Genomic DNA, 26,561 nt, shown 5'->3' on the forward strand with positions numbered 1-26,561 from the left:
AGTGTGTTGTACAGTGTCCCCTGACTGGTGTACAGTAGGTTTGACCCCAAGCAACCACTTTTTTTTATTAAATATGACCTTTTAATGCAATGTCCACGGACAACGCAAATGGCCTCCGTCGAATAAGTTGCAGGTGGGCTCCGAACTTTGAAGGGCCATATCTCGGGGACCCGGCCGGCTAGCGACACCAAACTCGGGTCAAAGTAGGGGCCCGAGGGGCCCTCTCCAACGGGCCCTAGCCCGAGTCTCTAGCGCCCCCACGGTCCGAGATACGGGGCCCAACAGGAAAGGGTGCACTTGAAAAGGAAGGGTCCCAGTGGCCCGGGACTCTGGTGTCTGAGAGGGCCCCTAGGGGCCCCGCACCACCCCAAAGGACGATCCGCTGGGACACGCCCTTTTCGAGATATTGACCATTTTGTCTAAAAGTCCCTTATGTATAACCGGGTGTATCTTGGGAGTTAAGCCGAATTGGAGCTCCAAACTCCGGGCACGAGGAGGGCCCTTAGGGCCCCTTCTGACCCCACCGTCCCCAGCTCCTGGGACCTTCCTGTTCCGAGATACGGCCACTTCCGGTCCAGCTTTGACCGGGTGTATCTTGGGAACCAAGCCGAGTTTGAGCTCCAAACTCCGGGCGTGGGGAGGGACCCAAGGGCCCCCCATGACCCCAGAGTATGGAGCCCCAAGTCGGCTTCTTTGCTGAGATATGGCCACTTCCTGTGGGACTTTGACCGGGTGTATCTTGGGAACCAAGCCGAGTTTGAGCTCCAAACTCCGGGTGTGGTGAGGGACCCAAGGGCCCCCCATGACCCCAGAGTATGGAGCCCCAAGTCGGCTCCATTCCCGAGATATGGCCACTTCCTGTGGGACTTTGACCGGGTGTATCTCGGAAAGCACGCCGAGTTTGAGCTCCAAACTCCGGGTGTGGGGAGGGACCCATGGGCCCCCCACGACCCCAGAGTATGGAGCCCCAAGTCGGCTTGGTTTTGGAGTTATGCCCGGTCAAAAACAGCATCCCACCTGCAACCTATTTAGTTACAGATGGGACCTCAAAACATCCCACCTGCAAGTTATTCGACGGAGGCCCTTTGCGCTCCCCGTGGACAGTGATATTTTATGCTAATTTTGCACAATTAATGGGTGAAATGTACATTAGTGTGTTGTACAGTGTCCCCTGACTGTTGTACAGTAGGTTTGACCCCAAGCAAACACTTTTTTATGAAATATGACCTTTTAATGCAATGTCCACGGACAGCGCAAATGGGGCTCCGTCGAATAAGTTGCAGGTGGGATGCTGGGTTTCGACTTAGACATTTTCAGCTGTTGAATCCCTGTAACCAATTGGGGATTTCAGCATATCTGCTGAAGGACAAAATTCCTTACAGGAATTTGAAAATGTCTAAGTCTAAACCCAGCATCCCACCTGCAAGTTATTCGACGGAGGCCCTTTGCGCTCCCCGTGGACAGTGATATTTTATGCTAATTTTGCACAATTAATGGGTGAAATGTACATTAGTGTGTTGTACAGTGTCCCCTGACTGTTGTACAGTAGGTTTGACCCCAAGCAAACACTTTTTTATGAAATATGACCTTTTAATGCAATGTCCACGGACAGCGCAAATGGCCTCCGTCGAATAAGTTGCCGTTGGGCTCCGAACTTTGAACGGCCATATCTCGGGGACCCGGCCGGCTAGCGACACCAAACTCGGGTCAAAGTAGGGGCCCGAGGGGCCCTCTCCAACGGGCCCTAGCCCGAGTCTCTAGCGCCCCCACGGTCCGAGATACGGGGCCCAACAGGAAAGGGTGCACTTGAGAAGGAAGGGTCCCAGTGGCCCGGGACTCTGGGGTCTGAGAGGGCCCCTAGGGGCCCCTCACCACCCCAAAGGACGATCCGCTCGGACACGCCCTTTTCGAGATATTGACCATTTTGTCTAAAAGTCCCTTATGTATAACCGGGTGTATCTTGGGAGTTAAGCCGAATTGGAGCTCCAAACTCCGGGCATGAGGAGGGCCCTTAGGGCCCCTTCTGACCCCACCGCCCCCAGCTCCTGGGACCTTCCAGTTCCGAGATACGGCCACTTCCGGTCCAGCTTTGACCGGGTGTATCTTGGGAACCAAGCCGAGTTTGAGCTCCAAACTCCGGGCGTGGGTAGGTACCCATGGGCCCCCCATGACCCCAGAGTATGGAGCCCCAAGTCGGCTTCTTTCCTGAGATACGGCCACTTCCTGTGGGACTTTGACCGGGTGTATCTTGGGAACCAAGCCGAGTTTGAGCTCCAAACTCCGGGCTTGGGGAGGGACCCAAGGTCCCCCCATGACCCCAGAGTATGGAGCCCCAAGTCGGCTCCGTTCCCGAGATATGTCCACTTCCTGTGGGACTTTGACCGGGTGTATCTCGGAAAGCACGCCGACTTTGAGCTCCAAACTCCGGGTGTGAGGAGGTACCCCTGGGCCCCCCATGACCCCAGAGTATGGAGCCCCAAGTCGGCTAGGATTTTGAGTTATGCCCAGTCAAAGATGGGACTTTGACCGGGTGTATCTTGGGAACCAAGCCGAGTTTGAGCTCCAAACTCCGGGTGTGGGGAGGTACCCATGGGCCCCCCATGACCCCAGAGTATGGAGCCCCAAGTCGGCTAGGATTTTGAGTTATGCCCAGTCAAAGATGGGACTTTGACCGGGTGTATCTTGGGAACCAAGCCGAGTTTGAGCTCCAAACTCCGGGCGTGGGGAGGGACCCATGGGCCCCCCATGACCCCAGAGTATGGAGCCCCAAGTCGGCTTGGTTTTGGAGTTAAGCCCGGTCAAAAACAGCATCCCACCTGCAACCTATATAGTTACAGATGGGACCTCAAAACATCCCACCTGCAACTTATTCGACGGAGGCCCTTTGCGCTCCCCGTGGACAGTGATATTTTATGCTAATTTTGCACAATTAATAGCTGAAATGTACATTAGTGTGTTGTACAGTGTCCCCTGACTGTTGTACAGTAGGTTTGACCCCAAGCAAACACTTTTTTATGAAATATGACCTTTTAATGCAATGTCCACGGACAGCGCACATGGGCTCCGTCGAATAAGTTGCAGGTGGGATGCTGGGTTTCGACTTAGACATTTTAAGCTGTTGAATCCCCGTAACCAATTGGGGATTTCAGCATATCTGCTGAAGGACAAAATTCCTTACAGGAATTTGAAAATGTCTAAGTCTAAACCCAGTATCCCACCTGCAACTTATTCGATGGAGCCCCTGTGCGCTCCCCGTGGACAGTGATATTTTATGCTAATTTTGCACAATTAATGGGTGAAATGTACATTAGTGTGTTGTACAGTGTCCCCTGACTGGTGTACAGTAGGTTTGACCCCAAGCAAACACTTTTTTTTATGAAATATGACCTTTTAATGCAATGTCCACGGACAGCGCAAATGGCCTCCGTCGAATAAGTTGCAGGTGGGCTCCGAACTTTGAACGGCCATATCTCGGGGACCCGGCCGGCTAGCGACACCAAACTCGGGTCAAAGTAGGGTCCCGAGGGGCCCTCTCCAATGGGCCCTAGCCCGAGTCTCTAGCGCCCCCACGGTCCGAGATACGGGGCCCAACAGGAAAGGGTGCACTTGAGAAGGAAGGGTCCCAGTGGCCCGGGACTCTGGTGTCTGAGAGGGCCCCTAGGGGCCCCTCACCACCCCAAAGGACGATCCGCTCGGACACGCCCTTTTCGAGATATTGACCATTTTGTCTAAAAGTCCCTTATGTATAACCGGGTGTATCTTGGGAGTTAAGCCGAATTGGAGCTCCAAACTCCGGGCACGAGGAGGGCCCTTAGGGCCCCTTCTGACCCCACCGTCCCCAGCTCCTGGGACCTTCCAGTTCCGAGATACGGCCACTTCCGGTCCAGCTTTGACCGGGTGTATCTTGGGAACCAAGCCGAGTTTGAGCTCCAAACTCCGGGCGTGGGGAGGGACCCATGGGCCCCCCATGACCCCAGAGTATGGAGCCCCAAGTCGGCTTCTTTCCTGAGATATGGCCACTTCCTGTGGGACTTTGACCGGGTGTATCTTGGGAACCAAGCCGAGTTTGAGCTCCAAACTCCGGGCGTGGGGAGGGACCCAAGGGCCCCCCATGACCCCAGAGTATGGAGCCCCAAGTCGGCTCCGTTCCCGAGATATGTCCACTTCCTGTGGGACTTTGACCGGGTGTATCTCGGAAAGCACGCCGACTTTGAGCTCCAAACTCCGGGTGTGAGGAGGTCCCCATGGGCTCCCCATGACCCCAGAGTATGGAGCCCCAAGTCGGCTTGGTTTTGGAGTTATGCCCGGTCAAAAACAGCATCCCACCAGCAACCTATTTAGTTACAGATGGGACTTCAAAACATCCCACCTCCAAGTTATTGGACGGAGCCCCTGTGCGCTCCCCGTGGACAGTGATATTTGATGCAAATTTTGCACAAATAATGGGTGAAATGTACATTAGTGTGTTGTACAGTGTCCACTGACTGGTGTACAGTAGGTTTGACCCGAAGCAACCACTTTTTTTATGAAATATGACCTTTTAATGCAATGTCCACGGACAGCGCACAGGGCCACCGTCGAATAACTTGCAGGTGGGATGCTGGGTTTCGACTTAGACATTTTCAGCGGTTGAATCCCTGTAACCAATTGGGGATTTCAGCATATCTGCTGAAGGACAAAATTCCTTACAGGGATTTGAAAATGTCTAAGTCGAAACCCAGCATCCCACCTGCAAGTTATTGGACGGAGCCCATGTGCGCTCCCCGTGGACAGTAGTATTTTATGCAAATTTTGCACAATCAATGGGTGAAATGTACATTAGTGTGTTGTACAGTGTCCCCTGACTGGTGTACAGTAGGTCCAGTAGGTTTGACCACCACTAAACCGTTCAAAGCCGGCGGCCCCTTTTTCTGAAAAAGTTTACTTTTTCGCGAATATCTCGAAAAGTACCCGGCGAAAAAATCTCAAACTCGGGTCTATGGTAGGTCTCGAGGGGGCCTATCCAACGGGCCCACCCCCGTCCCCGAGGGCGGTTGGGTCGGGGAGCTACGGCCGGTCAAAGTCGCAGCTGTTTTGGCTCATATCTCGGGAACCCCTGGGTCCACTGGCCCCAAACTCTAATAGGTGGTAGGGCTGGACGAGGCCTTTCGAATGAGCCCACCCACGAGCCCCAACTCGCCAGGGCCCCGGAGATATAACCGTTCAAAGTCGGGGGTCCCCGCGACCGGCGAATCGCCAGGGGGCGTCCCCGGGGCCCGCCACTCTCCCCTTCGGGCAAGGCCCCCCGTGGGACCTCCTCACCCGAATTTGAGCTCTCTGGGCCTTCGCGTTGCCGAGATACGGGCGATTTTCTCCCGCGGCCGTGACGTCATCGGCGGCCGCCATTTTGGAGCGATCCCGGTGGTTTTCGGCTAATAACTCCGCGAAACCAGCACCAAAAACGACCAAACCGGTACCGTTCTTTCCGTCCCGACGAGACGGTTCCAAAGAGCCCGGTGCCCGCCGGATCCGTTGAGATTTGGCCGAGATATTTGCGTTTTTCGCCTTCGGGGCGCTGTATCTCGGGCCCCCGGGGGCCCCTGAGGCCGTGGCCGGGCTCTTTGGAAAGGCCTCGTCCCGTTCTATAAGTGATAAAAATTTGGCGTCGATAGGACCCACCTAGGCCGAGTTACGGCCGTTTGAATCCGTTTTCACTGGGTTACCGTCCATCAAAAGTGTGTGCCCTCTAAGGTGGGCATCCAGGCCGGCCAGGGCGCTCCATACCCGGCTTGGAGCGCCTAGCCCCGCGGTCCTGGTGGTGCAAAGGGTGTGCTGCAAAACCTAAGTCCCAAAGTTTGCAGTGCACCCTGAGCTCCAGGCACCCGGGAGCTCTTCGGCCAACCCAGGGAGGGTGCTTTGTTCTCGGTCAGATGCTGCTCAGCCCCCCACCCCTGGAGCTCTGCCTGGAGCCGAGACGGTCCTAAAACGGACCATCTGGCCTATGTGGAAGAGGAGAGTGGTGGTGGTGGTGGGCTGGGTGCCCGGAGCTCTGGAAGTCCTGGAGGGAGAGGGCCTCCAGGACCAGTCCAAGCCCAGCCAGGGGCCACTCTGGCTGGGGATGAAGTCCAGGCCGAGCTGGGTGCCCGGAGCTCTGGAAGTCCTGGAGGGAGAGGGCCTCCAGGACCAGGCCAAGCCCAGCCAGGGGCCACTCTGGCTGGGGACGGACAACAGAGCGAGCTGGGTGCCCGGAGCTCTGGAAGTCCTGGAGGGAGAGGGCCTCCAGGACCAGGCCAAGCCCAGCCAGGGGCCACTCTGGCTGGGGACGGACAACAGAGCGAGCTGGGTGCCCGGAGCTCTGGAAGTCCTGGAGGGAGAGGGCCTCCAGGACCAGTCCAAGCCCAGCCAGGGGCCACTCTGGCTGGGGATGAAGTCCAGGCCGAGCTGGGTGCCCGGAGCTCTGGAAGTCCTGGAGGGAGAGGGCCTCCAGGACCAGGCCAAGCCCAGCCAGGGGCCACTCTGGCTGGGGACGGACAACAGAGCGAGCTGGGTGCCCGGAGCTCTGGAAGTCCTGGAGGGAGAGGGCCTCCAGGACCAGGCCAAGCCCAGCCAGGGGCCACTCTGGCTGGGGACGGACAACAGAGCGAGCTGGGTGCCCGGAGCTCTGGAAGTCCTGGAGGGAGAGGGCCTCCAGGACCAGTCCAAGCCCAGCCAGGGGCCACTCTGGCTGGGGATGAAGTCCAGGCCGAGCTGGGTGCCCGGAGCTCTGGAAGTCCTGGAGGGAGAGGGCCTCCAGGACCAGGCCAAGCCCAGCCAGGGGCCACTCTGGCTGGGGACGGATAACAGAGCGAGCTGGGTGCCCGGAGCTCTGGAAGTCCTGGAGGGAGAGGGCCTCCAGGACCAGGCCAAGCCCAGCCAGGGGCCACTCTGGCTGGGGACGGACAACAGAGCGAGCTGGGTGCCCGGAGCTCTGGAAGTCCTGGAGGGAGAGGGCCTCCAGGACCAGGCCAAGCCCAGCCAGGGGCCACTCTGGCTGGGGACGGACAACAGAGCGAGCTGGGTGTCCGGAGCTCTGGAAGTCCTGGAGGGAGAGGGCCTCCAGGAAGAACCCAAGCCCAGCTAGAGGGCACTGTGTCTGGGGATAAACCCTGGAGGGAGAGGGCCTCCGGGAGCAAGCCAAAATGTTGCGGTACCCGTGGTGCTCCAGGCGCTCGGGACTCCTCGGTCTTCCCCGGGGAGGGCGGCCCGTCCTGGGTCAAAGGCAGATTTAACCGCCACCATTGGAGGTCCATCTGGTGCTAAGATGGTCCTAAAACTGGCCTCCGGGGCATTATGGAGGAGAGGAACTGTGGTGGAGGGACACACCACCCTCAACACACTGGCTTGAGTCCCCCACTCAAAGTCACTCAGTCTGGGGAAAAAATCTAAACCGTGCCGTGCCATGGAGCTCTGGAAGTCCTGGAGGGAGAGGGCCTCCAGGTAGAAACCAAGCCCAGCCAGAGGGCACTGTGTCTGGTTATAAATCCTGGAGGGAGAGGGCCTCCATGAGCAACCCAAGCCCAGCCAGAGGGCACTGTGTCTGGGGATAAATCCTGGAGGGAGAGGGCCTCCAGGAGCAAGCCAAAATGTTGCGCTACCCGTGGGGCTCCAGGCGCTCGGGACTCCTCGGCCTTCCCCGGGGAGGGCGGCCCGTCCTGGGTCAAAGGCAGATTTAACCGCCACCATTGGAGGTCCATCTGGTGCTAAGATGGTCCTAAAACTGGCCTCCGGGGCTCTATGGAGGAGAGGAACTGTGGTGGAGGGACACACCACCCTCAACACACTGGCTTGAGTCCCCCACTCAAAGTCACTCAGTCTGGGGAAAAAAATCTAAACTGGGCCGTGCCATGGAGCTCTGGAAGTCCTGGAGGGAGAGGGCCTCCAGGAAGAACCCAAGCCCAGCTAGAGGGCACTGTGTCTGGGGATAAACCCTGGAGGGAGAGGGCCTCCGGGAGCAAGCCAAAATGTTGCGGTACCCGTGGTGCTCCAGGCGCTCGGGACTCCTCGGTCTTCCCCGGGGAGGGCGGCCCGTCCTGGGTCAAAGGCAGATTTAACCGCCACCATTGGAGGTCCATCTGGTGCTAAGATGGTCCTAAAACTGGCCTCCGGGGCTTTATGGAGGAGAGGAACTGTGGTGGAGGGACACACCACCCTCAACACACTGGCTTGAGTCCCCCACTCAAAGTCACTCAGTCTGGGGAAAAAATCTAAACCGTGCCGTGCCATGGAGCTCTGGAAGTCCTGGAGGGAGAGGGCCTCCAGGTAGAAACCAAGCCCAGCCAGAGGGCACTGTGTCTGGTTATAAATCCTGGAGGGAGAGGGCCTCCATGAGCAACCCAAGCCCAGCCAGAGGGCACTGTGTCTGGGGATAAATCCTGGAGGGAGAGGGCCTCCAGGAGCAAGCCAAAATGTTGCGCTACCCGTGGGGCTCCAGGCGCTCGGGACTCCTCGGCCTTCCCCGGGGAGGGCGGCCCGTCCTGGGTCAAAGGCAGATTTAACCGCCACCATTGGAGGTCCATCTGGTGCTAAGATGGTCCTAAAACTGGCCTCCGGGGCTCTATGGAGGAGAGGAACTGTGGTGGAGGGACACACCACCCTCAACACACTGGCTTGAGTCCCCCACTCAAAGTCACTCAGTCTGGGGAAAAAAATCTAAACTGGGCCGTGCCATGGAGCTCTGGAAGTCCTGGAGGGAGAGGGCCTCCAGGAAGAACCCAAGCCCAGCTAGAGGGCACTGTGTCTGGGGATAAACCCTGGAGGGAGAGGGCCTCCGGGAGTAAGCCAAAATGTTGCGGTACCCGTGGTGCTCCAGGCGCTCGGGACTCCTCGGTCTTCCCCGGGGAGGGCGGCCCGTCCTGGGTCAAAGGCAGATTTAACCGCCACCATTGGAGGTCCATCTGGTGCTAAGATGGTCCTAAAACTGGCCTCCGGGGCTTTATGGAGGAGAGGAACTGTGGTGGAGGGACACACCACCCTCAACACACTGGCTTGAGTCCCCCACTCAAAGTCACTCAGTCTGGGGAAAAAATCTAAACCGTGCCGTGCCATGGAGCTCTGGAAGTCCTGGAGGGAGAGGGCCTCCAGGTAGAAACCAAGCCCAGCCAGAGGGCACTGTGTCTGGTTATAAATCCTGGAGGGAGAGGGCCTCCATGAGCAACCCAAGCCCAGCCAGAGGGCACTGTGTCTGGGGATAAATCCTGGAGGGAGAGGGCCTCCAGGAGCAAGCCAAAATGTTGCGCTACCCGTGGGGCTCCAGGCGCTCGGGACTCCTCGGCCTTCCCCGGGGAGGGCGGCCCGTCCTGGGTCAAAGGCAGATTTAACCGCCACCATTGGAGGTCCATCTGGTGCTAAGATGGTCCTAAAACTGGCCTCCGGGGCTCTATGGAGGAGAGGAACTGTGGTGGAGGGACACACCACCCTCAACACACTGGCTTGAGTCCCCCACTCAAAGTCACTCAGTCTGGGGAAAAAAATCTAAACTGGGCCGTGCCATGGAGCTCTGGAAGTCCTGGAGGGAGAGGGCCTCCAGGTAGAAACCAAGCCCAGCCAGAGGGCACTGTGTCTGGTTAAATCCTGGAGGGAGAGGGCCTCCAGGAGCAATCCAATCCAATCCAATCCAATCCAATCCAATCCAAGCCCAGCCAGAGGGCACTGTGTCTGGGGATAAATCCTGGAGGGAGAGGGCCTCCAGGAGCAAGCCAAAATGTTGCGGTACCCGTGGGGCTCCAGGCGCTCGGGACTCCTCGGCCTTCCCCGGGGAGGGCGGCCCGTCCTGGGTCAAAGGCAGATTTAACCGCCACCATTGGAGGTCCATCTGGAGCTAAGACGGTCCTAAAACTGGCCTTCGGGGTTTCATGGAGGAGAGGAACTGTGGTGGAGGGACACACCACCCTCAACACACTGGCTTGAGTCTCCCACTCAAAGTCACTCTGTCTGGGGATAAAATCTAAACTGGGCCATGTCATGGAGCTCTGGAAGTCCTGGAGGGAGAGGGCCTCCAGGAAGAATCCAAGCCCAGCCAGGAGGCACTCTGGCTGGGGAAGAAGGTTGAAAATTATCACTGGATTCTTAAGCGCCAGGGCAATCAAGGTAGTGACCCAAGCCAGAGAGGGTTCATTCAGGCTGGGGGCAGAGTTCAATCTCTGCCATGGTGGAGCTCTGAAAAACATTATATCTCCAGGAAAAGACAGGCCCGAGCTGTGCAGGAGCTCTGGTTCTCTGAGTCTGGCAGGTGGCGGATCTTCGTTGGGTTCTCTGCCCGGAGCTCTGGTTCTCTGAGTCGGGCGTAGGGTGGACCTAGGTGGGGGTCCGTGCCTGAGGCTCTGGTTCTCCGAGTCGGGCGTAGGGTGGACCTAGGTGGGGGTCCATGCCCGGGGCTCTGGTTCTCCGAGGCGGCTGAAGCCGGAGAACCTCGGCCGGAGGGAACCAGAGAACCAGAGCGACCGCCAAAACCTAAGTCGATTTTGGGTTACCAGTGGCTTGGTTCTCTGGCGGCGCGGGGTGGCTAGGTCACTAATGCCCGGGCTTAAGTTTGGGACCCCCGGGTTCGCATGGTGCGCGGGTGAGGGTGGAGGCCGTGGTTGAGGGGTGGCTCTGGTTCTCCGAGTCGGGCGTAGGGTGGACCTAGGTGGGGGTCCATGCCCGGGGCTCTGGTTCTCCGAGTCGGGCGTAGGGTGGACCTAGGTGGGGGTCCATGCCCGGGGCTCTGGTTCTCCGAGGCGGCTGAAGCCGGAGAACCTCGGCCGGAGGGAACCAGAGAACCAGAGCGGCCGCCAAAACCTAAGTCGATTTTGGGTTACCAGTGGCCCGGTTCTCTGGCGGCGCGGGGTGGCTAGGTCAATAATACCCGGGCTTAAGTTTGGGACCCCCGGGTTCGCCTGGTGCTCGGGTGATGGTGGAGGCCGGGGCTGAGGGGTTTCTCTGGTTCTCTGTGTCGGGTAGAGGGTGTACCAGGGTGGGGGTCCATGCCCGGAGCTCTGGTTCTCCAAGTCGGGTAGAGGGTGGACCAGGGTGGGGGGTCCCTGCCCGGAGCTCTGGTTCTCCAAGTCGGGTAGAGGGTGGACCAGGGTGGGGGTCCCTGTCTGGAGCTCTGGTTCTCCAAGTCGGGTAGAGGGTGGACCAGGGTGGGGGGTCCCTGTCTGGAGCTCTGGTTCTCCAAGTCAGGCAGAGGGTGGACCAGGGTGGGGGGTCCCTGCCCGGAGCTCTGGTTCTCCAAGTCGGGCAGAGGGTTGACCAGGGTGGGGGTCCCTGTCCAGAGCTCTGGTTCTCTGAGTCGGGCAGAGGGTGGACCAGGGTGGGGGTCCCTGTCCAGAGCTCTGGTTCTCCAAGTCGGGCAGAGGGTGGACCAGGGTGGGGGGATCCATGCCCAGAGCTCTGGTTCTCTGAGTCGGGCAGAGGGTGGACCAGGGTGGGGGTCCTGTCCAGAGCTCTGGTTCTCTGAGTCGGGCAGAGGGTGGACCAGGGTGGGGGTCCCTGTCCGGAGCTCTGGTTCTCCATGTCGGGCAGAGGGTGGACCAGGGTGGGGGTCCTGTCCAGAGCTCTGGTTCTCTGAGTCGGGCAGAGGGTGGACCAGGGTGGGGGTCCCTGTCCGGAGCTCTGGTTCTCCAAGTCGGGCAGAGGGTGGACCAGGGTGGGGGTCCCTGTCCAGAGCTCTGGTTCTCTGAGTCGGGCAGAGGGTGGACCAGGGTGGGGGTCCCTGTCCGGAGCTCTGGTTCTCCAAGTCGGGCAGAGGGTGGACCAGGGTGGGGGGTCCTTACCTGGAGGGGTTAGAGTTAGAAAATGTCAAAGTCTAAACCCAACATCCCACCTGCAACCTATTTGACAGGGCACCTGTGCGCTCCCCGTGGACAGTGATATTTTATGCAAATTTTGCACAATTAATGGGTGAAATGTACATTAGTGTGTTGTACAGTGTCCCCTGACTGGTGTACAGTAGGTTTGACCCCAAAGCAACCACTTTATTTATGAAATATGACCTTTTAATGCAATGTCCACGGACAGCGCACATGGGGCTCCGTCGAATAACTTGCATGTGGGATGCTGGGTTTCGACTTAGACATTTTCAGCAGTTGAATCCCCGTAACCAATTGGGGATTTCAGCATATCTGCTGAAGGACAAAATTCCTTACAGGGATTTGAAAATGTCTAAGTCTAAACCCAGCATCCCACCTGCAACTTATTCGACTGAGCCCCTGTGCGCTCCCCGTGGACAGTGATATTTGATGCAAATTTTGCACAATTAATGGGTGAAATGTACATTAGTGTGTTGTACAGTGTCCCCTGACTGGTGTACAGTAGGTTTGACCCCAAGCAACCACTTTTTTTTATGAAATTTGACCTTTTAATGCAATGTCCACAGACAACGCAAAGGGCCTCCGTCGAATAAGTTGCAGGTGGGCTCCGAACTTTGAAGGGCCATATCTCGGGGACCCGGCCGCCTAGCGACACCAAACTCGGGTCAAAGTAGGGTCCCGAGGGGCCCTCTCCAACGGGTCCTAGCCCGAGTCTCTAGCGCCCCCACGGTCCGAGATACGGGGCCCAACAGGAAAGGGTGCACTTGAGAAGGAAGGGTCCCAGTGGCCCGGGACTCTGGTGTCTGAGAGGGCCCCTAGGGGCCCCTCACCACCCCAAAGGACGATCCGCTGGGACACGCCCTTTTCGAGATATTGACCATTTTGTCTAAAAGTCCCTTATGTATATTCGGGTGTATCTTGGGAGTTAAGCCGAATTGGAGCTCCAAACTCCGGGCAAGAGGAGGGCCCTTAGGGCCCCTTCTGACCCCACCGTCCCCAGCTCCTGGGACCTTCCTGTTCCGAGATACGGCCACTTCCGGTCCAGCTTTGACCGGGTGTATCTTGGGAACCAAGCCGAGTTTGTGCTCCAAACTCCGGGCTTGGGGAGGGACCCAAGGGACCCCCATGACCCCAGAGTATGGAGCCCCAAGTCGGCTTCTTTCCTGAGATACGGCCACTTCCTGTGGGACTTTGACCGGGTGTATCTTGGGAACCAAGCCGAGTTTGAGCTCCAAACTCCGGGCGTGGGGAGGGACCCAAGGGCCCCCCATGACCCCAGAGTATGGAGCCCCAAGTCGGCTTCTTTCCTGAGATACGGCCACTTCCTGTGGGACTTTGACCGGGTGTATCTTGGGAACCAAGCCGAGTTTGAGCTCCAAACTCCGGGCGTGGGGAGGGACTCAAGGGCCCCCCATGACCCCAGAGTATGGAGCCCCAAGTCGGCTAGGATTTTGAGTTATGCCCAGTCAAATATGGGACTTTGACCGGGTGTATCTCGGGAAGCACGCCGATTTGGAGCTCCAAGCTCCGGGTGTGGGGAGGTACCCATGGGCCCCCCATGACCCCAGAGTATGGAGCCCCAAGTCGGCTCCGTTCCCGAGATATGTCCACTTCCTGTGGGACTTTGACCGGGTGTATCTCGGAAAGCACGCCGACTTTGAGCTCCAAACTCCGGGTGTGAGGATGGACTCATGGGCCCCCCATGACCCCAGAGTATGGAGCCCCAAGTCGGCTTGGTTTTGGAGTTATGCCCGGTCAAAAACAGCATCCCACCAGTAACTTATTTAGTTACAGATGGGACCTCAAAACATCCCACCTGCAAGTTATTCGACGGGGCCCTTGTCTGAATCCCCATTCAATCGATGGCAGGTGGGATTGTGTCCATTTTCAGCATATTTTCATGTAAATCCTCTTACAAATATAGTGGTTAATTGGACAAATAGTGGCTTCGTGGACACGTGGTTTTTAAGCTCACCATTCAAATTTTTTTGATAAAAACTATTTTACTGCACTCGGGGGCCTCCCCTGAGTCCGTGGACCCCAAATTTGTGGCAAAATTCCACTGTCCACGAACCGCTTATTTTTTCCCCATAGAATAAATCCTACGTGGGATCTCCATATCTCGGCTCTGGAACGATCTAGAACCTCCGTTTTTGCACTCCTGTCTAAGTCCCACCCTCCTCTGACAGAATCCAGAGTTTCGAGAAGATCGGAGAAACTTTTTTTTCAGGCCCAAAAAAACTGACAGGGATACCCCTTATAGTTTTTTTGGGGCGAAAAAAAAAGTTTCTCCGATCTTCTCGAAACTCTGGATTCTGTCAGAGGGGGGTGAGACTTAGACAGGAGTGCAAAAATGGAGGTTCTAGATCGTCCCAGAGCCGAGATATGGAGGTCCCACGTAGGATCTATTCTATGGTACCAAATAGTCGGTTCGTGGACAGTGGAATTATGGGACGGGGCTTGGTGCTATGGACTCAGGGGAGGCCCCTGAGTGCAGTAAAATGGTTTTTATCACGATTGGAACATTTGATCATTCCAGAGGTGAGATATGGAGGTCCCACGTAGGATTTATTCTATGGTGCCAAATAGTCGGTTCGTGGACAGTGGAATTATGGGATGGGACTTGGTGCTATGGACTCAGGGGAGGCCCCCGAGTGCAGTAAAGTGGTTTTCATCAAGACAGGATCTTTAATTAAAATGTCTATCAAAGGAGCAGTCTGAATCCCCATTCAATCGATGGCAGGTGGGATTGTGTCCATTTTCAGCATATTTTCATGGAAATCCTCTTACAAATATAGTGGTTAATTGGACAAATAGTGGCTTCTTGGACACGTGGTTTTTAAGCTCACCATTCAATTTTTTTTGATAAAAACTATTTTACTGCACTCGGGGGCCTCCCCTGAGTCCGTGGACCCCAAATTTGTGGCAAAATTCCACTGTCCACGAACCGCTTATTTTTTCCCCATAGAATAAATCCTACGTGGGATCTCCATATCTCGGCTCTGGAACGATCTAGAACCTCCGTTTTTGCACTCCTGTCTAAGTCTCACCCTCCTCTGACAGAATCCAGAGTTTCGAGAAGATCGGAGAAACTTTTTTTTCAGGCCCAAAAAAACTGACAGGGATACCCCTTATAGTTTTTTTGGGCCTGAAAAAAAAGTTTCTCCGATCTTCTCGAAACTCTGGATTCTGTCAGAGGGGGGTGAGACTTAGACAGGAGTGCAAAAATGGAGGTTCTAGATCGTCCCAGAGCCGAGATATGGAGGTCCCACGTAGGATCTATTCTATGGTACCAAATAGTCGGTTCGTGGACAGTGGAATTATGGGACGGGGCTTGGTGCTATGGACTCAGGGGAGGCCCCTGAGTGCAGTAAAATGGTTTTTATCACGATTGGAACATTTGATCATTCCAGAGGTGAGATATGGAGGTCCCACGTAGGATTTATTCTATGGTGCCAAATAGTCGGTTCGTGGACAGTGGAATTATGGGATGGGACTTGGTGCTATGGACTCAGGGGAGGCCCCAGAGTGCAGTAAAGTGGTTTTCATCAAGACAGGATCTTTAATTAAAATGTCTATCAAAGGAGCAGTCTGAATCCCCATTCAATCGATGGCAGGTGGGATTGTGTCCATTTTCAGCATATTTTCATGGAAATCCTCTTACAAATATAGTGGTTAATTGGACAAATAGTGGCTTCTTGGACACGTGGTTTTTAAGCTCACCATTCAATTTTTTTTGATAAAAACTATTTTACTGCACTCGGGGGCCTCCCCTGAGTCCGTGGACCCCAAATTTGTGGCAAAATTCCACTGTCCACGAACCGCTTATTTTTTCCCCATAGAATAAATCCTACGTGGGATCTCCATATCTCGGCTCTGGAACGATCTAGAACCTCCATTTTTGCACTCCTGTCTAAGTCTCACCCTCCTCTGACAGAATCCAGAGTTTCGAGAAGATCGGAGAAACTTTTTTTTCAGGCCCAAAAAAACTGACAGGGATACCCCTTATAGTTTTTTTGGGGCGAAAAAAAAAGTTTCTCCGATCTTCTCGAAACTCTGGATTCTGTCAGAGGGGGGTGAGACTTAGACAGGAGTGCAAAAATGGAGGTTCTAGATCATCCCAGAGCCGAGATATGGAGGTCCCACGTAGGATCTATTCTATGGTACCAAATAGTCGGTTCGTGGACAGTGGAATTATGGGACGGGGCTTGGTGCTATGGACTCAGGGGAGAGCCCTGAGTGCAGTAAAATGGTTTTTATCACGATTGGAACATTTGATCATTCCAGAGGTGAGATATGGAGGTCCCACGTAGGATTTATTCTATGGTGCCAAATAGTCGGTTCGTGGACAGTGGAATTATGGGATGGGACTTGGTGCTATGGACTCAGGGGAGGCCCCAGAGTGCAGTAAAATGGTTTTTATCACGATTGGAACATTTGATCATTCCAGAGGTGAGATATGGAGGTCCCACGTAGGATTTATTCTATGGTGCCAAATAGTCGGTTCGTGGACAGTGGAATTATGGGATGGGACTTGGTGCTATGGACTCAGGGGAGGCCCCCGAGTGCAGTAAACTGGTTTTCATCAAGACAGGATCTTTAATTAAAATGTCTATCAAAGGAGCTGTCTGAATCCCCATTCAATCGATGGCAGGTGGGATTGTGTCCATTTTCAGCATATTTTCATGTAAATCCTCTTACAAACATAGTGAGTTATTGGACAAATAGTGGGTCTGTGGGACGGGGGAGGTTGAGCTCCAAACTCCGGGCGTGGGGAGGGACCCAAGGGCCCCCCATGACACCAGAGTATGGAGCCCCAAGTCGGCTAGGATTTTGAGTTCTGCCCAGTCAAAGATGGGAATTTGACCGGGTGTTTCTCTGGAAGCAGGCCGATTTGGAGCTCCAAACTCCGGGTGTGGGGAGGTACCCATGGGCCCCCCATGACCCCAGAGTATGGAGCCCCAAGTCGGCTTCTTTCCTGAGATACGGCCACTTCCTGTGGGACTTTGACCGGGTGTATCTTGGGAACCAAGCCGAGTTTGAGCTCCAAACTCCGGGCGTGGGGAGGGAACCAAGGGACCCCCATGACCCCAGAGTATGGAGCCCCAAGTCGGCTTGGTTTTGGAGTTATGCCCGGTCAAAAACAGCATCCCACCTGCAACCTATTTAGTTACAGATGGGACTTCAAAACATCCCACCTGCAAGTTATTCGACGGAGCCCCTGTGCGCTCCCCGTGGACAGTGATATTTTATGCAAATTTTGCACAATTAATGGGTGAAATGTACATTAGTGTGTTGTACAGTGTCCCCTGACTGGTGTACAGTAGGTTTGACCCCAAAGCAACCACTTTATTTATGAAATATGACCTTTTAATGCAATGTCCACGGACAGCGCACATGGGGCTCCGTCGAATAACTTGCAGGTGGGATGCTGGGTTTCGACTTAGACATTTTCAGCAGTTGAATCCCCGTAACCAATTGGGGATTTCAGCATATCTGCTGAAGGACAGAATTCCTTACAGGGATTTGAAAATGTCTAAGTCTAAACCCAGCATCCCACCTGCAAGTTATTCGACGGAGCCCCTGTGCGCTCCCCGTGGACAGTGATATTTTATGCAAATTTTGCACAATTAATGGGTGAAATGTACATTAGTGTGTTGTACAGTGTCCCCTGACTGGTGTACAGTAGGTTTGACCCCAAAGCAACCACTTTATTTATGAAATATGACCTTTTAATGCAATGTCCACGGACAGCGCACATGGGGCTCCGTCGAATAACTTGCATGTGGGATGCTGGGTTTCGACTTAGACATTTTCAGCAGTTGAATCCCCGTAACCAATTGGGGATTTCAGCATATCTGCTGAAGGACAAAATTCCTTACAGGGATTTGAAAATGTCTAAGTCGAAACCCAGCATCCCACCTGCAACTTATTCGACGGAGGCCCTGTGTGTTCCCCGTGGACAGTGATATTTGATGCAAATTTTGCACAATTAATGGGTGAAATGTACATTAGTGTGTTGTACAGTGTCCCCTGACTGGTGTACAGTAGGTTTGACCCCAAGCAACCACTTTTTTTATGAAATATGACCTTTTAATGCAATGTCCACGGACAGCGCAAAGGGCCTCCGTCGAATAAGTTGCAGGTGGGCTCCGAACTTTGAAGGGCCATATCTCGGGGACCCGGCCGCCTAGCGACACCAAACTCGGGTCAAAGTAGGGTCCCGAGGGGCCCTCTCCAACGGGCCCTAGCCCGAGTCTCTAGCGCCCCCACGGTCCGAGATACGGGGCCCAACAGGAAAGGGTGCACTTGAGAAGGAAGGGTCCCAGTGGCCCGGGACTCTTGGGTCTGAGAGGGCCCCTAGGGGCCCCTCACCACCCCAAAGGACGATCCGCTGGGACACGCCCTTTTCGAGATATTGACCATTTTGTCTAAAAGTCCCTTATGTATAACCGGGTGTATCTTGGGAGTTAAGCCGAATTGGAGCTCCAAACTCCGGGCACGGGGAGGGCCCTTAGGGCCCCTTCTGACCCCACCGTCCCCAGCTCCTGGGACCTTCCTGTTCCGAGATACGGCCACTTCCGGTCCAGCTTTGACCGGGTGTATCTTGGGAACCAAGCCGAGTTTGAGCTCCAAACTCCGGGCGTGGGGAGGGACCCAAGGGCCCCCCACGACCCCAGAGTATGGAGCCCCAAGTCGGCTTCTTTCCTGAGATACGGCCACTTCCTGTGGGACTTTGACCGGGTGTATCTTGGGAACCAAGCCGAGTTTGAGCTCCAAACTCCGGGCGTGGGGAGGGACCCAAGCGCCCCCCATGACCCCAGAGTATGGAGCCCCAAGTCGGCTCCGTTCCCGAGATATGGCCACTTCCTGTGGGACTTTGACCGGGTGTATCTCGGAAAGCACGCCGACTTTGAGCTCCAAACTCCGGGCGTGGGGAGGGACCCATGGGCCCCCCATGACCCCAGAGTATGGAGCCCCAAGTCGGCTTGGTTTTGGAGTTATGCCCGGTCAAAAACAGCATCCCACCTGCAACCTATTTAGTTACAGATGGGACTTCAAAACATCCCGCCTGCAAGTTATTCGACGGAGCCCCTGTGCGCTCCCCGTGGACAGTGATATTTTATGCTAATTTTGCACAAATTAATGGGTGAAATGTACATTAGTGTGTTGTGCTGTGTCCCCTGAGGGCTGTCCAGTAGGTTTGACCACCCCTAACCACTTTATTTATGATAAATGTCCTTTTAATGCAATGTCCAATTTGGACGCAAAATGCAATTTTTAGGCTGTAAGGGGGATGTTTGGGCTCTCCGTGGACAGAGGGCGTTTTCGGGATCGATCCCCGCCCCCTTGCTTCGTTTATGCTGTAAGGGGACAAAAGGGCTCTCCGTGGACGGCCCCGCCCATCCCGTGACTTCGGCCAATGGCGTGCGGTGGGTGGGAGGGAGATGGGCTGTAAGGGGGACTTTTAGGCTGTCCGTGGTCAGAGGGCGTTTTCGGGATTGATCCCCGCCCCCTGGCTTTGTATATGCTGTGTGGGGACAAAAGGGCTCTCCGTGGACAGCCCCGCCCACCCCATGACTTCGGCCAATGGCGCGGAGCCGGTAAGGGTGAATAGGCTGTAAGGGGGACGCCGATGCACTCCTTGGACGCCCACCCCCTACTCGTTCGACGCCCGTCGAATTGCAAGCGGGTGGGACGTCGGTGTGCCACCTGGTGGCCGATGCCCGAACTGCGGTTTTGGGGAGTTAACTTCTGGCCCCTCCCATACGGCCCCTGGGGGGTCTAGAGTCTTGGGGCCACCTCTCAGGGGACCATGGGGACGGCCCCTATCGGGAAGGGGCGTCAGGGGGCCCCGCAAAAATCGCCCAGGGGGCGCTGCGCAGCGTCCACGAAGTGCGTCCCGATCTGGGTCATTTGCCGAGCGCCCTGGACCCCCTTCAAAATGACTTCCCTAAAGGGAGTCAGGGACTTGTTGATTTATCTTCACGGATTGCTACCTTTAGATTAAAATCCGCACAGAGATTTTTATATGGGAATGGGTTGAGATGGCATGAAACTGCAAGGTTGCTTCTACAGAAGGCAGGGAGGTTGGGGTATAGTAAGCAACTTTTTCTATTAAAAACTGAAGAAGTAGATTTTGGAGATTTAACATCTTTCTATGATTCAGTTTTACATGCATGGCAGATTTTGAAGTTTTCAAGAGATCTAACTGCATTGCCTGGAATTTGGCTCTTTGAAGAGCCTCTGTTTTATAATGATTTTATTTGTGTAAACTCGTTAAAGTCTGCCAGTCTACGCTCAGCACTGAGAGAGGCAGGATGTACAAAGCTAGGCCACCTCTTTAGAGCCATGCACTCATCCCTAGTTGAACTGGGTCAATTGGCCAATATAAGATCTGAGAGATTGATTCAAAAAATAGTGGATGAGGTTTGTGAGTCACTGCCACAGTCACTGAAAGATTTTGCCAGTGACAGTGATGCGCTCGTTCAGTGGGAGGATGGGTGTGAATATGGTTTCCCAAACCTTGATGTTTCTCTAACAGTGGAAGAGGGGCTTGGCATAGAGAATAGTTTTCTTTCATTTTCAAATGTACAGCTGGGTTCATTTGAAGAGTTGGACAAGAAAAAATGTTATATTCTGTGTGTGAAACTGCTCCATTTGAGATCTTTGGAGGAAATGAAACCATCAAGGTGGTTTGATTTTTTTTGGCCCAGATCAGTCCGTGAAAGGATGTTGGAGATCTTTGTATAAGTTACCAATTGATAAACGAACAGGAGATCTCCAATGGAGAATAATACATGGGGCGATAGCCACCAACAAACATGTTGCACATTTAGACCCCAGTCAAGGGGTGGAATGTCCATTCTGTACCCAAGAGGAAACTTTGGTTCATTTGTTCTGTGGATGTTGTAGGTTAGGAGAGTTGTTTCATTTATTAGAACAATGGTGCTTGATTTGGGGTGAATGTTTTTCTTTTTCTTTGTTTATTTTTGGACCAAAGTATTCTGTAAAGAAAAAACAAAAACATGTTTTGATGAATTATGTGTTTGGAGTGGCAAAACTTTCCATATGGCTTTCCAGGAAACACATGATTCAGAAAGAAGGGTCAAAAGAAGTGGTTGGGGTGTTTTCAGGATTATTAACAGCTCGCCTTAGAATTGAACATGCTTATTATAAGTTGACAAAAAATTTACAGTGTTTTGTTGAAAGGTGGTCTGTTGCAAATGTTCTTTGTGAAGTTGGTGATGATGGAGAGATGATTTTATCTTTTTAATAATACAAAGTGTGTGTAAGGTTATTGTAATAATGTTGATGTTTTTAGAATGTTAAATTAGGAATTAAAGGATACTTTTCAATCTCTCTCTCTCTCTCTCTCTCTCTCTCTCTCTCTCTCGAGTGCATGCTGGGAGTTTGTGGACGGAGCGTGAGGTTTTGTTGCGGGGGTAAATAGAGGAAAGTTTGTAGGTGTTTGTAAGGAGCGTCGTCGGTCAGTGTGCACTGATCACTATGGCGGCGTCTCAGCACGCGAGTTTGGAAAGTTTAACGCGCCGACACGGCGTTAAGGCAGTACCCGCGGAGCGTTGTTCAGTTGAGGACTGCGTCCTTGCTGTTGCTGCTGTTGTTGGTCATGATTGCATTCTTTCTGCATCAAGAATGAATAGCGCAATAGTGATGTTTTTGAACAATGTTGACAAAGTGAACGAAGTTGTAGAAACCGGGATTGTTGTGAATGATTCCCTCACTCCAGTCATGCCTTTAGTACAACCAGCGAAAAGAGTAATATTATCAAATGTCCCGCCGTTTATTAAAAATGAAGTGATTGAAAGAGAATTGTCCAGACACGGAAAGTTTGTGTCAAAAATGAAGAAAATACCACTCGGTTGTAAATTGCCACAGTTGAAGCATGTTGTGTCATTTCGGAGGCAGGTGCACATGATTTTAAATAACCAGAATGAAGAGCTTAATTTGGCCATGAAGTTTAAGATTGAGGATTTTCATTATGTTATTTTTGCTACCTCAGATTCGATGAAGTGTTTTGGTTGTGGACAAGAGGGTCACGTGATACGCGTGTGCCCTGAGAAAAGTGCAGACCAGAATCACATTACAGGCGAAACGCAAAATACAGATAATGCACAAACAAGTGATACAGTATCTTGTGTTGACAAAAGTGGAAGTGACGATCGTGAAAGTAACAAAGATGAGAGTGTAGCCTCGAACGAAATTGTGCTTGAAGGTGGTGTTTCTGAGGTCAGTGAACAGGCCATATTAGAGTACGCTGTGGATGTTGACATGACAGAAGATCAGAGTATTTTTAACAAGAAGTCTTTAGGCTGAAGAAAATTGTCCAGAAGTTAAAACTAAATTTATTAAATGATGAATTTGAACCAGTCTAGCTTCCCTTCTTTTTTTTGAGATGTTTGCTTTTTGTGTGCTCATATTACCTTTTTATGAGTAGGATACGATTGGGCACACTTAACTTAAATGGTGCACGGGACAGCAAGAAAAGAGCAATGCTTTATGATGATTAAACAAAAGAAAATTGATGTAATGCTGGTTCAGGAAACTCATAGTGATGTTTTTAATGAGAATGAATGGTTAATGGAATGGGATGGGTCAATTATTTTGAGTCACAAAAATCACTGTAGTGGTGGCTTAGCTGTACTTTTTAAGAAAAACTTTAAACCAATTTCATATGAGACAGAACATGTTATTGAGGGACATCTAATGAAAATAACAGCAAAATTTGAGAAAATGTTTTTAGTTTTTATAAATGTGTATGCTCCTGTTGTTGGTCCTGAAAGGGTTGTTGTTTTTTTTGATAAATTAAGTAATATTTTGTCAAGCTGTAAAGAGGAAGAGTTCATATTTGTTGGAGGAGACTTTAATTGTACGGCAAATGATGGAATGGATAGGAACCATAAAGAGCCACATCTAGCTTCTCAACATGCTATAAGAAAGCTTATAGAAGAGCATGATTTGTGTGATATATGGAGAACTTTATATAAAGAACAAAGGCAGTACACATGGGCGCAAACAAGAGAAAATTATATTTCTATGGCTAGATTGGATAGGTTCTATTGTTTTAAATATCATTTTAATGTTATTAAGAAATGTGAGATTTTGCCCTAGTGGGTTTTCTGATCACAGCCTAGTAATCTGTAGTGTTTTCATTAATAATATAAGGTCTAAGAGTGCCTATTGGCACTTTAACACTTCTTTGTTACAAGATACTTTTTTTAAGGATGTTTTTAGTTATTTTTGGAAACAGTTCAGTTCCAGGAAAAAAGAGTTTTCTTCCCTGCAACAATGGTGGGATCATGGGAAAAAAGAGATACAGCAACTGTGTCGTCAGTACACTCTCAACGTATCCAAGGACATTTCCCAATCAATGAAAGCTTTAGAGATTGAAATAGTGGAACTTCAGAATTTGGTAGAGTCCACAGGAAATCGAGGACATATTGAGCTCCTCAAAGTTAAAAAAAGAACTCTGGATAACCTGTTAGGCATCAGAGCACAGGGAGCCTTGATCCGCTCGCGTTTTCAGAGTGCAGTGAGATGGATGGCCCAACTAAGTTTTTTTTTCGGTTTGGAAAAAAAGAAAGGTCAAAGCAGACTTATACATTCTTTATACTCTTTGGAGGGTGTAGAAATTGTGGAGCCTAAGGAGATTAGAAAAAGAGCTGTTTTATTTTATTCTGAGCTTTTTAAAAGTGAAAATACAGAGGAAGGTGAGCTGGACAGCTCTTTTTATATGGGCTTGCCTAAAGTTCCAGAGGAGACCAATTCTTGGCTTGAGAGGCCGCTTTCAGCATCTGAACTGCATGTTGCTCTGCGGAGCACGGATTGCGGTAAGGCCCCGGGAATTGATGGTCTACCAATTGAGTTTTATAAAACGTTTTGGTCAGTGCTGGGGGGTGATTTGCTGTCTGTGCTCAATGATAGTTTGGCCGGAGGGTTGCTACCGTTGAGCTGCAGGAGGGCGGTCATTACCCTGCTACCCAAAAAAGGTGACTTAAAGGAAATGAAGAACTGGCGCCCTGTTTCACTTTTGTGCTCTGATTTAAAGCTCTTTTCTAAAGCTTTGGCCATTAGGTTGAGGGAGGTAGTTGGGCATGTTATTCATCGTGATCAAACTTACTGTGTGCCTAACAGGTCTATTCATGATAATGTTTATCTAATTCGGGATATTTTGGACGTCTCTAGGCTATTGGATATAGACACTGGTCTCATTTCCCTAGACCAGGAAAAGGCATTTGACCGGGTTGAGCACAGCTATCTCTGGCGCACGCTAGAGGAGTTCGGGTTCAGCTCTGGTTTTATCGCCATGATTAGGGTTTTGTACCGGGATGTTGAGAGTGTACTGAAAATTAATGGTGGTCTTAGTGCTCCTTTTCAAATTAACAGGGGTATTAGACAAGGTTGTGCACTTTCAGGAATGTTGTATGCTCTTGCTATTGAACCTTTATTGGTTAAGATCAGAGAGAGCATTGAAGGTTGGACCATACCTTATTCTGGAGCCAATTTTAAGGTATCTGCATATGCAGACGACATTATTGTTTTGGTTAAAGGGCAAAATGATGTTGATCTTCTTAAAGACATTTTAAACAAGTTTGGTAAATTTTCCTCTGCCAAAGTTAATTGGTCCAAAAGTGAAGCCATAGTGAGTGGTAAATGGTCTCGTGGTCTTCCTAAATTACCAGGTGGTTTGTCCTGGAAAAGAGATGGGTTAAAATATTTGGGAGTATATGTTGGCAATGATTCAATGATAAGCAAAAATTGGGAAGGAGTTTTAGAAAAACTAAAGGGTCGGTTGGAAAAATGGAAATGGCTTTTGCCAAAAATGTCTTTTAGAGGGCGGGTTATAATAATTAATAACCTGGTGGCTTCAGTTTTGTGGCATCGTTTGGCCTGCATTGACCCTCCAAATGGACTTTTGAGCAAAATTCAAGCCAGTATGGTGGATTTTTTTTGGAGTACTTTTCACTGGATTCCGCAGAGCATACTTTTTCTACCCAGAGATGAAGGAGGACAAGGACTTATTCATTTGCCCAGCAGGGGGGCAGCTTTTCAACTTATGTTTATTCAAAGGTATCTCACAGGACCTAAGGATCTAGTCTGGAGAAAAGTGGCTGATGTCATCTTTAATCAAGCTGGCAGACTGGGATTGAACTCTGTTTTGTTTTTAATGGACTCGAATAAGCTGCAGTGCAATGGACTGACTCCTTTTTATAAGGAACTTTTTAAAGTTTGGGACTTATTTGAAAAGAAGAGGTTGGAGCCGACTTCCTCGTTGTACTGGCTTCTGGAGGAACCTCTTGTACATGGTGCCCGGTTTGATGTTACTTGTGAAGTTACACCTGGACTGAATCATTGTCTATTTACCACCAAGACTTTAAAACTGCATCAGTTGTTGGATGTTGCTGGTTCTGGCTTGAATGATGCTCAGTCCATGGCCTCACATCTAGGTATGCATTCGGTACGGTATGTAGAAAAGAGTCTGGACATTTTAAAACAGAAATTCACAGAGGTAGAAAATAATCTGTTAATTGATTATTATAATGGGAAACTGGTTCCTAATTGTACAGATCCCTTTCCAAGTATTTATTTTAGTCCCAATCTCAAAGGACTGTCTGGACCTTTTCTGAACCTAAGGGGGCTAGAAGGTTTAAGTTTGCAGGATGTTCAGAGTAAAGTTTTGTATAAATGTCTTGTAAAAGTTTTAAATAAAGCAAAACTAAAAGAGCGCAGTGATACAGTGTGGAGAGAGAAATTGGGAATAGATGATGGAGATAAATCTGTTTGGAGAGTTTTATATAAACCACCAATTGAAAAACGTACAGGTGATATTCAATGGAGAGTTTTACACGGCGCAGTTGCTGTAAATGCTTTTGTGAGCTTAATTAATCCCAATGTATCAAGTGATTGTCCTTTTTGTAAAATGAGGGAGACAATTTTTCATTGTTTTTTAGAATGTTCAAGACTGCATGATATGTTTTGTTTTCTGGATGTTCTTTTTATGAATTTTGGGGAGATTTTTTCTTCCAAAATGTGGATTCTTGGACCCAAATATTGTGTGGCGCAAAGAGTAAAAAGTCAATTGTTGAATTTTTTTTATTGGGCAAGCCAAGCTTGCTGTTTATTTAACTAGGAAAAACAAAATATAAGGTAGAGAAGGACAAAATGTTGTTACTGTATTTAAAAATATGGTAAAAGCAAGGGTTATGTTCGATTTCAAGTTCTATAAACTGATGAATGACTTGGAAAGTTTTTTGCCCAAATGGTGTTTTAATGGAGCTATTTGTGCAGTTGATGAAGAAATGTTGATCTTCACTACCATGTTACAATAAGTCTTGTTTTTTGCACCTCTGTTTTTGTGTCCTGGATAATGTGATGTTTTGCTGACGTTGTAATGATAAATAAAGTGTGTTGAAAACTCTCTCTCTCTCTCTCTCTCTCTCTCTCTCTCTCTCTCTCTCTCTCTCTCTCTCTCTCTCTCTCTCTGGTAACATTTTACATATATGCTGGGTACAATTAATGGTATAAGTAATTATCATCTCATACATCTATTTTGTAACTATTTTAAGTGTAACCAAAACCATATATTGCCATTAAACCCTTTCAATTACAAATAATGTGCTAACTAGTTTTGACTTTATTGACTTTGAAGTGCTACCTATTGCAATACAATATCATCACTCAATATAGCAACGCTCTTTCAAATATTTAGCTATTGTAACTGCGCTTATTTCC

The sequence above is a fragment of the Scardinius erythrophthalmus genome, assembly GCF_964197995.2.
Source record: "Scardinius erythrophthalmus genome assembly, chromosome: 15".
In the NCBI taxonomy this organism is placed as follows: domain Eukaryota; kingdom Metazoa; phylum Chordata; class Actinopteri; order Cypriniformes; family Leuciscidae; genus Scardinius; species Scardinius erythrophthalmus.